Raw genomic sequence first — 12,500 nt, 5'->3', positions numbered from 1 at the left:
TACACACACACACACACACACACACACACACACACACACACACACACATACACACACACACACACATACACACACACACACACACACACATACACACACACACACACACACACACACACACACACACACACACACACACACACACACACACACACACACACACACACACACACACACACACACACACACACATACACACACACACACACACATACACACACACACACACACACACACACACACACACACATACACACACACACACACACACACACACACACACACACATACACACACACACACACACACACACACACACACACACATACACACACACACACACACACACACACACACACATACACACACACACACACACACACACACATACACACACACACACACACACACACACACACACACACACACACACACATACACACACACACACACACACACACACACACACACATACACACACACACACACACACACACATACACACACACACACACACACACACACACACATACACACACACACACACACACACACACACACACACACACACACACACACACATATTCCAACATTCCACAATATCATGGGGTTAGTTTCGACAGCCAGGGTACCGGAGGGGCGGGGCAGCAAGCCCCGAAAAACCAACGGGAAAGGGGCAGCACGATCAGACACCCGGGGTAGTTACTGATGGGGCGAGGGGGCAGTAAGACCTGACATCCGGGGTACCGAGGGGCGGCAAACAGACCCAACATTCGGGGAACTGTCCGGGCGATGCAGCAAAACCCAACACCCAGGGGCATCACAAAGCCCCCAACACCCAGGGGCACCACAGTAAGCCCCCAACACCCAGGGGCACCACAGTAAGCCCCCAACACCCAGGGGCACCACAGTAAGCCCCCAACACCCAGGGGGCACCACAGTAAGCCCCCAACACCCAGGGGCACCACAGTAAGCCCCCAACACCCAGGGGCACCACAGTAAGCCCCCAACACCCAGGGGCACCACAGTAAGCCCCCAACACCCAGGGGCACCACAGTAAGCCCCCAACACCCAGGGGCACCACAGTAAGCCCCCAACACCCAGGGGGCACCACAGTAAGCCCCCAACACCCAGGGGCACCACAGTAAGCCCCCAACACCCAGGGGGCACCACAGTAAGCCCCCAACACCCAGGGGGCACCACAGCAAGCCCCCAACACCCAGGGGCACCACAGTAAGCCCCCAACACCCAGGGGGCACCACAGTAAGCCCCCAACACCCAGGGGGCACCACAGTAAGCCCCCAACACCCAGGGGGCACCACAGTAAGCCCCCAACACCCAGGGGCACCACAGCAAGCCCCCAACACCCAGGGGCACCACAGTAAGCCCCCAACACCCAGGGGCACCACAGTAAGCCCCCAACACCCAGGGGCACCACAGTAAGCCCCCAACACCCAGGGGCACCACAGTAAGCCCCCAACACCCAGGGGCACCACAGTAAGCCCCCAACACCCAGGGGCACCACAGTAAGCCCCCAGCACCCAGGGGCACCACAGTAAGCCCCCAACACCCAGGAGGCACCACAGTAAGCCCCCAACACCCAGGAGGCACCACAGTAAGCCCCCAACACCCGGGGGCACCACAGTAAGCCCCCAGCACCCAACATAATAACAAGCATCATGGGGGAAAATATACACAGTGTTACCAACACCCCAGTGAATTATAGCTTGACACGACGGTGGTGCTGGGTGTCATGTGCCTTTACAAGCCTGTAGTGTGATAAATGACTCCCTCCACGATGGTGTCAGATGGCCCCGGCGTCTCCCAGAGTGCCACAAAGGGGTCAGGTCGCAACTCAGGGATTGGCACCAGAGGGGTCGAGGGCTCCATACGTTTCTTTAGGTGCCACACAACCCAGTGTTGAATGACAGCCCAGACCCGGTCGCCCCTGAGAGCATCTACATATCTCACGGTAATCACATTCCTTGCAGCTGTCGTGACGTAAAAAGATATATCATAAATCCCTTAATGGGCGGGGAAACATATGAGGGTAATGTGAAGACATAACGTGGAAATAAAACTCCGTGAAAATATAAGGAGGAATGGGCTCGCCAACTCTGAATAAACATTCTGGTAACACTGGCACCGCTGGTGCCCAAGCCTCCCCGCTGCCAGACGCACGACGTTGCCTCACATTCCTCTAAAAATACCCGAAGCCCATCGATAAGTGGTACGTCAATTCTCTTACATAACACTAATTAAACGTACAAAAGCAGAAAATCGTTGATAATGCGACGATAAAGAATAAATCATGAAGTTAAACGAGCCAAGTACAAAACACCATCTCGTGATAGCGAGGTCTGAGGTCTGGCTGGCTGGGGTATGAGTAGCGAAGACATTCGTCCAAGATCTGTGTGTGTGTCTCTCTCGCTGTCTCTCTCTCCCTCTTCATTCATTTATCATACAGTAATTGCGTATAATGTAGAATTAGTATGAGGTCCTCTTGTTCAACGGCCGTAAACCTGCCACATCATAACTGCCACGGAGATAGACATCAAAGGGTTTAAGTTGGGAGGTTGGAGGGGGGGTGAGGAAGATCTTATACCAGTGGGTGCTAATCCTATTGTTTGTCTGCGGCAGCGTCGGCTGCGGCCCACAGGGCGGGAAAATGACTCCGGCGACCACGAGGAATGCCTCATGATTTACGACCTGGGGATTTATTATGCACGAAAATACGAGCCCTGACGCGGCCGCTTGAGATGTCGACCGAACACACACACACACACACACACACACACACACACACACACACACAGCATTTGCTCACCACATTGACGTGATGGATCGGGCGACAGGCAGGCCTTTCCCTTCTTCATGGCGTGATGCATCGTGGTGGTGGTGAGATACGTGAAGGGCCGGCGATGCTGGTGGCTCTTGGGGTGAGGGTGAGGGGGTGGGGAGGGAATTCTTTCGACCAGCCTTAGCTAGTGGGGCCCCTAGCTGCTGGCCCGTCACTGGCGGGACCCCTAATCTGTCGGGTCGTCGCTAACGATGTGCCCTCTGCGCGTAACGGGTGTTCAGAGTTGTCCTCTGTCTCTCTCGTGGCGGCGATGGGATGAGAGACGGCACGGTACGCAGGGGCAAGATGCTACTGCTGGTGCAGGAGTGAGCGTGTTGAGACGGATGTCCCCAGTTGCTTATGAGGTGTAGGAGGGTCCTGTAGAAGTGCACCGATGCCCGGCTTTCGTGGTGCAGCTGCCGAGGTCTCGAGGTTGCGAAGGTGAGGGGCGGTTACCGTGGATAGGCTGAAGGAGGGAGACGAAAGTCGCTGGAACTCCCTTGACCAAGCTGCTGTAGGGAGACAGGGAGTCAGCGCAGATCGAAAGGCGACGTATCCAGGCGCAGGCTGCTGTGTATTTGTGTACTCCAAGAGGCGGAGATGGGACGAGTACAGCTATGTAGGAGATACGGGGTCACTTTCTCTCGTACTCCTCCGAATCACACACTCTCCTTCCCTGCAGGAACTGTCCATACACACCTCCCCCTTTCTCTTTCACTGACGATTCTCATCTTCCTCATCACGCATCTAACCATCCTCTCTCATACATCCACATTCCCATCTGGATATAAAAGAGACCTGACGGCACCATCAAGTTCATCAAGGACTAAAGAGAGGTCAGATGAGGTCAGACGTTCACGTCAAGGCGACAAATGCGGGTCAAGTGTCCGCCAATCATACATATATAACCCTGGCGACGACGCGGGATGAGCTGGCCGAGCGGGGCGCGACAAGATAACCAACACACGCAGACGACGGCGAGGCTTGTGGTGCAGAGTACAGGCAGCTGGAGACGCTACATACACTACAGGAGGGAGGGAAAAAAAAAAGGGGGGGGGGATGGCGAAAGGGAATGCTTTCCGTAAACCTCATTCTCTTTCTATATGATACTGGCTCTATTCACAGCGTATGAGACCCTATCGAGGCCAAGCCTTGCATGAAACATAAAATGGCTAGAGAGAGAGAGAGAGAGAGAGAGAGAGAGAGAGAGAGAGAGAGAGAGAGAGAGAGAGAGAGAGAGAAAACGGAAAGATTAACCCATGACTTCTTTTGAGGAAGCGGAAAATCGGCACCAAGAATGAGGGGCCGGGTGGGATATGTTGTGGAAAACATGAGAACGTAAATAAAAAAAAAGAAATAATCTAAATCTTAATGATGATAAGGACATGACCACCACATCAGCCCACCGTCCACTGAACGGCCGAGGCCGAGGGTCACAGAGTAATCACGCGACGCCGTGGCTTGCAGAGTGGCGAGGGGGGGGACACAAGCAGCCAGTCCCTGGGAGCAGAGACCGAAGTAATATCCACGATGGAGAGAGAGAGAGAGAGAGAGAGAGAGAGAGAGAGAGAGAGAGAGAGAGAGAGAGAGAGAGAGAGAGAGAGAAGAAACACTGCGACGGGAAGGGATCAAGTCCTGGGAATTAATAACCTTGGAGCTTAAAACCCGGACTGCCTCTACTTCGTCAGGTAAATATGTGCAGTGAAAACCTCCCCAGACGAGAGGGAGCAGGACGCTAAACAAGGACGGACCAATCCTTCGTACGGGAGAGGCACCAGCTCTGAGCAGGACGCTAAGCAAGGACAGGCCAATCCTTCGTACGGGAGAGGCAGCAGCTCTGAGCAGGACGCTAAGCAAGGACAGATCAATCCTTCGTACGGGAGAGGCACCAGCTCTGAGCAGGACGCTAAACAAGGACGGATCAATCCTTCGTACGGGAGAGGCAGCAGCTCTGAGCAGGACGCTAAACAAGGACAGACCAATCCTTCGTACGGGAGAGGCAGCAGCTCTGAGCAGGACGCTAAACAAGGACAGACCAATCCTTCGTACGGGAGAGGCACCAGCTCTGAAGAAAAGAATGCCCAGCCTCTGAATACGACATCCCATTTTCTTCGAGAGGCGCACTCAGCCATCTGTCTGATGTCTTGTTTCCACCTGGATGTGACGGTGACGCCGAGAATGTGTACTGTGATGCGCGGTGGAATTAAGAAGAGGCATCAGGGGAGTCGTGAGGGGCCGTCGGGAGGGTGAGGGAGTGGGAGTGTCTTTGAGAGAGAAACAAGGAGATAAATTGGGCATGGCGAAACAATGAACCTAACTGGGATCAAGCCTGCTCCCACCTGCAGAAAATCCCACTAGAGAGTTTACGGAGGAAGTCGTGAGTGGAGAGACGAAGTAGCAACCTGAAGTACGAGGATGCATGAAGCGTAGAGTCGTCGGCGTACAGTGGACGTGTGTAGTCGTCGGCGTACAGTGGATGTGTGTAGTCGTCGGCGTACAGTGGACGTGTGTAGTCGTCGGCGCACAGTGGACGTGTGTAGTCGTTGGCGTACAGCGGACGCGTGTAGTCGTCGGCGTACAGTGGACGTGTGTAGTCGTTGGCGTACAGTGGACGTGTGTCGTCTAGTCTTCGGCGTACAGTGGACGTGTGTACGCTACTTACAGATGAGGGAGGAAAAAAAAAAAGAAGAATGGAGTATGCCCGTCGTTGTATCACATGGCTAACAATAGCGACTATTCTTTTTTTCTTAAGTCAAGAGTCCGCATCATGTCAGCTATGTACCATGTGTTTGTGGCTGCAGAGAGAGTGAGAGCCACGAATATCTATGTCTTGACTGAGGGAATTTTTTTTTTTTTTTTTTGAGGGTGGGTTGAAGATCCTGGGAGTGAGGTGAGGTGGAGATAGTTAAGAAAAGAGGAGGGTATAGGTCCTGGGGTTCAATATATATATATATATATATATATATATATATATATATATATATATATATATATATATATATATATATATATATAATGCAAATGTGATAAATTCATTATAAGTCAGTACTTTCGTCCTTAATGATCGTATCATTAACTGACTCGTTCTCTCTCTCTCTCTCTCTCTCTCTCTCTCTCTCTCTCTCTCTCTCTCTCTCTCTCTCTCTCCCGGGATGAGTTCCAGCCATCGCACGACCTTCCTCTTGAGCACGACCCTTTGCAAGCGCGACGACGGTAAAAGCGAGCCTCTTTACAAGCACGACTGCAGTGCGACCGACCCTCTCCTCCTCTTCCTCCTTCTCCCCCACAGGAGCACATCGGCACGACTGCAGTACGACCGACCCTCTCCTCCTCCTCCTCCCGCAGCACATGGGCACGACCACAAGCGGGAGGTGAAGGAAGGGCTTGGTACGACGGCGTTGTGCGCTACGCCCTCTGTCGTGCTGGAGGAGGGGGGGGGGGTTTTGGTTTAAGCACATGCAAATGTATTCCCCGACCATTTTAGGCCTCGCTAACTTCACAGGTGGCCTGTCGAATGTATAATCAAAGACAAGTGATTTACACGAACGCCGCTCACTGTAACTTAGTATTGCAGTGACCCAGCGGCGTGGCTGGATATTACAGTGTCCCGGTTATAACAAGGTCTCCTCATAACACACGCCGGTTATTACAGTGTCCCAGTTATAACAGGGTCTCCTCATAACACACGTCGGTTATTGTCCGAGTAAAACGGGGGGTACAGGTTGTCTCATGGGGTCGCATCGAGAGGGGCTCACCATATGATTAGGAGAAGCCGCCCATGTGTTGCCTCATGACTACATACAGAACACCCATGATTACAGGAGTACAGCACATCCCCATGGAAGGGATACTTCAAGTCCATGATCCCCATGTGAAGAGATTACAGGAACCCCACGCTTAAAAATGACTAAGTCGAGAACCCCATCAACTCTTCCATTAACCCCATTGATGAAAACCCATTGCAATAACCACGGAATAAGAACCCTGGTCCAAAGTCTCACGACCAGAAAGAACCCTTGAAGAAGAACCCTAGGTCCAGAACCCCGTGGCCAGAACCCTTCAACACTGAACCTCACGGTGACCAGACCTCTCCATACGCTCTTCGTGAAAAGAACCCCAGATCCAGACGAAAAAAGAAAACATCTCTCCTCCTCCATAACCAGAACCCATAAGCGAGAACCCCACAGAGAACCTCAGAGAGCAGCTCCAAGCCCCAGTCGGGAGCGCCCCTTGTTGTATAACGAGGTTCAGGTTATTTTCACGCTTTAACGAGGTTAAAAATACATGGAGCTGAGTGGGAAGTCAAGGTGTACCGGCACTTGGCACGACATCACACAGACCCACACTAACATTAACGTAAGCAGCCACTCTCTCAACCCCTCTCTTGATCCCACGAGATAACGATCAACACAAAGGGTGGGGAAAATGAATTAAAAAATACGAAAACATAATAATAATAATAATAATAATAATAATAATAATAATAATATAATAATAATAATGATGATAATAATAATAATAATAATAATAATAATAATAATAATAATAATAATAATAATAATAATAATAAAGGTGAGTGTTCAAATTACAGAGGCATAAGTTTGTTGAGTATTCCTGGGATATTGTGTGGGAGGGTATTGATTGAGAGGGTGAAGGCATGTACAGAGCATCAGATTGGAGTAGAGCGGTGTGGTTTCAGAAGTGGTAGAGGATGTGTGGATCAGGTATTTGCGTTGAAGAATGAATGTGAGAAATAACTAGAAAAACAGATTGATTCGTATGAAGCATTTCTGGATCTGGAGAAGGCGTGTGATAGGGTTGACAGAGATGCTCTGTGGAAGGTTTTAAGAGTATATGGCGTGGGAGGCAAGTTGCTGGAAGCAGTGAAAATCATTTATCGATGGTGTAAGGCATGTGTACGTGTAGGAAGAGAGGAAAGTGATTGGTTCCCAGTGAATGTCGGTTTGCGGCAGGGGTGCGTGTGTCTCCATGGATGTTTAATCTGTTTATGGATAGGGTTGTTAGGGAGGTGAATGCAAGAGTTTTGGAGAGAGGGGCAAGTATGCAGTCTGTTGTGGATGAGAGAGCTTGGGAAGTGAGTCAGTTGTTGTTCGCTGATGATACAGCGCTGGTGGCTGATTCGTGTAAGAAACTGCAGAAGCTGGTGACTGAGTTTGGAGAAGTGTGCTCAAGGGTCGTACCGTCGTGCTCAAGGGTCGTACCGCCGTGCTCAATGGTCGTACCGTCGTGCTCAAGGGTCGTACCGTCGTGCTCAAGGGTCGTACCGTCACCACTCCTTGTCCTCCTACAATCACCCACCACCACGTCCCTCCCTCCCTCACAGGGTCACCTGACCCTCATTAGCAAGACGTAATGACCTGGTGAACTCGCCGGCGGCAGGCCAGGTCACCCCCCGGGGGGGGGGGGGGCATAAACACATGACGCCCCCGTGACCCCACAAGCCTATTAATAATCCTTTTCTGTGTCCATGAGGTCGTCGGTCAGTCTATGTCCGCCGTCGGAATGCGACAGAAATGTGAGATAAAGACACAGGAAGTTCACACACACACACACACACACACACACACACACACACACACACACACACAGTACCCAGCACGCACACCTCACTCCCTCTTGGCAGGCCCCCCCCCCCCCTCACTTCCCTCCCTCGCAGTGCGCCCCCCCCCCAAACCCGGGGGCGGCACGCACCCAGATGGGGTTCTCACGGAATGAACGAGTTCGTTAGACCAGCCATAAACTACTCCGAAGAAGGACAATGGCCGTCTGGCCGTCAGGGTCTACGTGACGGTGGATGGAGTGGCAGCAACATGGTGGGATGACGCTGTCAGGGCCACTGGGACCCTGGGACACGCCAGAGCTCCCGTCCCAACGCCGCTAGACGTACTACATGTTACAGCCACTGGGACCCTGGGACACACTATAAGTCCCACCCGAACACTGGTGGACGCTAGTGTTGACGACCGTGTATGAAGAAGACACTCACACCGGTCATGAATATCACACCTTATACACACACACACACACACACACACACACACACACACACACTTGGAACAATAAGATCATATAAATTAACATACATTACAGCAGTCATACAGAACACTAGAAAAAAAACGACCCTATCAAGGCCATGATTATCATCACATTTAAATTCATAGGTGAAAAAAAAATACCTTATTGATATAATGTATCAGTATACAAGTCCCTTCAAGAGTGCCATTATGAGCGTTTCATCTTTTTTTTTATAATTTCCCTCTTTAGGCAGTACCAATCGGGTTCAATCCCTCTACCGATTGGGTTCGATCCTTCAATCGACTGGGTTCGATCCTTTTAGCGACTGGGTTCGATCCTTTTAGCGACTGGGTTCGATCCCTTTACCGACTGGATTCGATCCTTCTTCCCCTAGATCGTCCGATGGTTGGTATCAGATCAGGATGTGCTTCCATTAACAGTGGAAGCTATATTCCAGTTAATAATTACCTATTACAGTTTTAAGTACTTTAAAAAGAGCTTTATAAAGTACAATTTTTTAAGACTTTGAAGTGATGCTGCTTTCTAAAAACATCTTCAAAATTTAGTATTAAATGGTAATATACATAAAAAAAAAAATCCCATAAACACAGGACATCACATGGAAGTTCAATACCATCTATAACAATATACGTAGTCGAAGTTAATGAAATCATTTTTTTTTAAAAGACTTCAGGTTTGCATACGTAAGCGACACAGATGTTCCAATATTTTCACGAGCGGCGGCGGCGGCGCCTCCCTCCCTCCCTCCTTTTCCTCACGCCGCCGCCTTTTGAGCCACGATTTAGAGTTGATTGACCTCATTTTTCTCCCCTTCTTCTTGTCCTGCGAGTCGGAACATTTATCAAGACCCTCCCTCTCCCTCTCCCTATCTCCCTCCTTCTCCCTTTATCTGGATTTTCGAAAAAGGTCGGGTCTCCCTTTGTCAGCGATGCCGACCCCCGAGTTCCGCGCTATTGGCGGTAGGGGCTTTTGAAGGCCAGACGTCCGCAGCGGAACCTGGATCTCGGGAGGGTTTGGCGGCGGCTCTCTTACAGCCGGCTCATGTACCTGATAATTTGTTACATTTATTTGGAGATTAGAGGGAGGGAAAAAACGAGAAGAGGACTTGATTGGTGTAATTCTAGGGGGCCGTATTTTTCCTCGGCGTCCAAGAATCCGTTTTCTTTTTTACCGTTTTTTTTTTTTCGGAAGAGCGGGGTAGACTTTTGTATACATGTTACTTACGGTCATTTGTGGTGGACGTGGCTTGTATACGCCCTTTTGGGTGCGAAGAGTTTCCTCAGCACCTGCGGTTGTGTGTGTGCCGAACTCATGTTCATATTTCTGATGTCTATATTTGTCTTGATTTATAGAAAGGCATTTCTGCCAGCCGTCTCTAGCTAAGCGCCACTCAGGTCTCTATCTAAGTGCCACTCAGGAGCTTTTCGTCACGTTTTTAAACTCGGTCCAGCATCACATTAACCAGTAATAATATATCCCTGGTATATCAGTACATGTCTCCCATGCAGAACCAACATTCTGAAAACCTTAAAGGACGAGGGAAGGAGGTATCATAACGGTCAATGCTCGTGTGCTAAATCTCCTCTCTAGACAAACTACGGGAAGCAGCAGCAGCAGCAGCCAGATGCAAGACACCCGAGCAAGATACAGAACAGAGTTCAGAGAGAAACCCCACAAAGACCTTTTCCCCAGCAACTTGGTGAAGGCGGGATTTTCAATGAAAAAATGGCTACACCTGCATTTCAATTCGCCCACTAATATCATACTCAACTAATATCATCTCGTACATTAACTGTCTACGGCATCTCGTACATTAACTCTCTACGGCATCTCGTACATTAACTGTCTACGGCATCACGTACATTAACTGTCTACGGCATCTCGTACATTAACTGTCTACGGCATCTCGTACATTAACTCTCTACGGCATCACGTACATTAACTGTCTACGGCATCACGTACATTAACTGTCTACGGCATCTCGTACATTAACTGTCTACGGCATCATTTTCTTTGTTGCGTCATCAAAGAAAACCAGTTTGGGCCGCCCTGGCCTTCCTGGGAGAACGGGTAGAAGCTGTCCATCTCTGGCAGATGTGGCGCCTCAGTATTACCTAAGCTTTGAAAAAAAAGAAAAAAAAATATTCATTTGATATGATTATGGGGAAAAGTTCGTCGTCCATTTTTTTTAGTTGTTGTTCTTGTTCATTTTTCATCGGAATCATGATAACGGATTCGTAAATAAGATATCAAATGATTAGCCCCAGTAGCCTGGCTCGACGTCTTCCTTGTTGACACTTGATATCAACATATATATATATCACAGACATCAACAGATAAGACAGGCCTTCCAGAACACCACACCTCGACCAACGGGGTCACAACCTCTCGACTCAACTTCGTCAAATACCTTTCTGAAATCTGGTTAATTTTACAGCCATCATTCCACAAAGAGACGTGAAGTATATTCCATCACTGTGGGGTGACATTCATCTGTCTAACTTTCTCTGTGTAAAAGAAAAAAAAAAAGATTCACCTTTCTTCTTTCTTTTTTATTCTATTTCTTTGTTTAACTTTGGGAGACGGGAACTTCCCGAGGTTAGCGTCACGTACCGTCTGGCCTGCACCTCGCGTACCACACTAGCGGTGCGGTACGTGTACCGTCTCTCAGGGAAACTTAATAGTCTACATCAAACAACGATCGTAAAGTTCAGCGGACAAATAAGACGTGACTGAACACCTCTCTGAAATCCGCTGTCGCTGCATTTGTATTCCATCATACAGCAGTCCTGCAGCGGAGGAGGTGGGGGAGCCTGCTCAGTACTTTATCCTGACCTCATCCACTTGGAGGGAGGGAGAGAGAGAGAGAGAGAGAGAGAGAGAGAGAGAGAGAGAGAGAGAGAGAGAATCTACACATGGGCAAATTGGGAGATCACTCTAGTGTCTCTTGTCTCCCCACTCCCCACGTATGTACTCCCTCCCACCTACCACGTAGCTCACCTCACCCTCCATCGTACGAGTCTATCATCCAGACACGACAGGTCGCAAACCCCTAAACTAGTAAGCCTAGTCATAAGCCTATTCACAACCTCCTTCTCCTCCTCCTCTTCCTTCCTCCTCCACCCTTCACAGACGTCAGCCACAGCAGGAACTTGAGTGACGGGTGTGTGTGTGTGTGTGTGTGTGTGTGTGTGTAGGCAGGGGGGCAGCAGGAGGAGGAGCAACCCCCCCCCCCCCCCCGTAGTATGAATGCTCTACACTTCCTAGACTCAACAGAGGTAATTACTCGTGCTTCAGGACGAATCACGTACTGCACCTTTTGTCCCCCCCCCCCCAACCCGTGCCAAAGGCTGCCTGTCGTTTTGAGACGGAAGTCCCCGTTTGGGGGGTGTCCAAAAGAATACGTGCCATAATCCCTCTCCATCTTTCCTGAGCACTGGTCTGGCGACGTCTTGCACGTACGTACGGTGCAGCCGGTAAGCAAACAGGTCGGTAGGTGGTGTAGGTAGTTATAAACATCCCCCACCCAACATTCGCTAGTCCCTTCTAGCAAAATCCCTTCGTGGGTACTCGCGGGTGTCCTCTCTCTCTCTCTCTCTCTCTC

This window comes from Panulirus ornatus, chromosome 8, assembly GCF_036320965.1.
Source record: "Panulirus ornatus isolate Po-2019 chromosome 8, ASM3632096v1, whole genome shotgun sequence".
Taxonomy (NCBI): domain Eukaryota; kingdom Metazoa; phylum Arthropoda; class Malacostraca; order Decapoda; family Palinuridae; genus Panulirus; species Panulirus ornatus.
Note: the sequence above shows the minus strand (reverse complement) of the source record.